The 2,607-nt window shown below is 42.3% G+C and overlaps 1 pseudogene; it reads right to left on the bottom strand.

Moving 5' to 3' along the window:
- Window positions 1-655: 655 nt before the first annotated feature.
- On the bottom strand, window positions 656-1,429 carry LOC127303606 (plastoglobule-localized metallopeptidase 48, chloroplastic-like; annotated as a pseudogene).
- Between the last annotated feature and the right edge of the window lie 1,178 nt (window positions 1,430-2,607).

Here is a 2,607-nt window from a genome sequence, read left to right as displayed (position 1 = left end):
TTCTTACATGATGCAAATCTATCACCAATTTGGCTCCTTGCAGACCATCCAACAAGGAAATAATCATCAGATACCGATGCATTGAAGTACTAGTATGACGGGGCATTCTATCTGTAGTTAAATTACACATCCGGTCTGCTAATAAGGAATTAAGGATGCACATTCATTACTTGATGAACAATAAAGCGATATGTTGATATAAGGATTTAAGGATGCAGAAGTCCTTGCAGATATACACCATGCATGAGCCAACATTATTAATTCATTGTAAGTCTTATGTTCATTCCAAACGAGATAATTCTTAACAACACTAAAGATAACTGATTTGGTGCATAGAGGAGAGATTTTTTCCCCTCAAGACCCAATATATTTGTTCAAACAACTCATCATCTTTTTCACCCAAAGACATGACTAAAACACGCAAGGATCAGAAACAACGATCCATGTTCACTTCCTTGTCAAGTATAGCCAGATGGAAGCACATCATCCGTACTTGATTTTTCAGTTTAATCATTTACAACCAATCTAATTTCGGTTGCATAAATATAAAATCTATTCGACTCTACTAGTTATTTAATTTTCAGCACCATCACTAGTGCACTTGTCCACAGCTAGCCTCTCTCACTTCATAGACTGGCTACTGAAACCGATTCCATTGTTTTTCACCACCAGTCCACCACTAGTGCACTCACTCCACACCTAGCTTCTCTCTCGTTTCATATGCAGGCAGACAGATTACAGAAACATGTTCCGCGACAGAGTGTTGTATTCTTGGCTCCTCGAGCACTCGTCCACCTCTCGCGCTCGCATAACGGGACAGCTCTCTCGTCTGAGTGTTGCTTCAAAACACACAATTAACAATTTTCCGTTTTGTTCAGTCTCCACAACACAGCAGTCTCAGTAACTTAGTTAGATCAATGGTTGTTCACTTCATGGGATCATAATCTAACCGGATGTACCACCCAACCGGGTTCGACGAGGCCTTGTCGTACGAGCGGGCCTGCTCCAGAAAGGCGTCCACATTCAGCTGGTCCGCTAGGGATGGGCACCCTCCCGCCAGCTTCATCAGGAACGACATGACAACCTCTTGACAGTAAACAATAGACGCTATCTGATGATGCTAAACCAGTTACATCACAAAAGCAAACGTCGTTCCTGAATGTGTGAATGCAAGGTACCATGGGGTCTTTCACTACGAGAAGGGCTTCCCTATCGCATGGCAGCTCCGTAGCTCGCAGCCACCTGAATAGATGTTCTTCCAGGAACCTGGCAACCATCCCAAAACCTAAAAATAGTGCAGAAATGTTGTTACCACTAGATGCTTTACAGACCTACCTCCCGGTTTCTTGAATACATTGTGTGAAAGATAGGACTTACCGGGGATAGTGTACGCTCCTTTTATCAGTATGTTGGTAAAGGTAAGCCACATGCCATGGTCGCACTTGAGGTGACCAAGCTCATGTGCCAAAACAGACTAACCAAAATACAATGACCATGGTCTACTTGCCTATCTTTGTCAAGTTTGTATTTTAAAAGGGGTAAATTGCCAAAACGTTTGGATAGACATCAATCCATCGTAGCTAGTGAAATATCCAAGCTGACGAACCCAAAATATCCAAGGGACAGAGAGAGACCCGACATTGGGGAGGAAGAGAAGTAGAAAAGTAGAAGTAGTACGTTTGTACCTTATCCTAGTAGCACTACCATATCCATACTCATCGCCTCAGCTTTAGAAGCCCAGAACGACACCTCAAACCTGAGCCTTGGCCGTGACCTAGGAGAAAGCATCAGGGAGGCAAAGAGTTAGCGAAGAAAAGGAGTCAAGGAGAAGCAGGCCAGTATAAGCAGCAAGCTGCACCATATAAGGAGCAGCAAAGTGACCAGGAAGAAGGGCTAGAACTAGCTACAAGAACATCAGCAGAAGCAGAGCAAGAGAACCCCAGGAGCTCGAGTGAAGCAGATCAAATCGATCCAGTTTTTATTCTTGTACTAGCAAGTCTAAGGTACAGCCTGAGTTAGGATCAGCAAATTAATTTATCTTTGAAACAAAAGTACATGTTAATCTGATCGCTAGTTGTTTGGTCCAAATGCTTAATAAACTGAGAAACTGAATTATGTGTATCAGCTCCACCATAATGCCTTTTGGTAAGAGTTTAAAGCATGTTCTTTTGTTTTAACAACTTGTTAGCCTAAAAATCTCTTACTGGCTGAAGATGATATTATCTTTTTTCGATAATGGATGCTTTATTACTTTGAAAAGAAATTACACCCAGCCTCTGCATAATCAGGATTCGCACAGCCGTTTATAAGTCTCAAGTCAAAAGGTCTGAAATTAAAAACTAGGCGAATTACATATCGAAGCAATGAATCATAAGACGCCTAAGGTGTGGGTGGAGCTTCAATCCGTAGACTATGCTGCCATCCATGTAGGGAAAGAGTATCCCTCGCCGTAGCCTCCAACCGTGTACAGACCTCCGTAAACAGTTCTCGGTTCTCCACTCGCTGAAGAGGTAAACATAAACGGAGAATACCTGTACATCTGTAGGCAACCTGCAAAATAGAGAAATTTTTATCGTTAAAAATCTTGTCATTTCTACTTAGCCAAGG

Source organism: Lolium perenne, chromosome 3 (genome assembly GCF_019359855.2).
Source record: "Lolium perenne isolate Kyuss_39 chromosome 3, Kyuss_2.0, whole genome shotgun sequence".
Classification (NCBI taxonomy): domain Eukaryota; kingdom Viridiplantae; phylum Streptophyta; class Magnoliopsida; order Poales; family Poaceae; genus Lolium; species Lolium perenne.
Note: the sequence above shows the minus strand (reverse complement) of the source record. Positions and strands in the feature narration are given on the sequence as shown.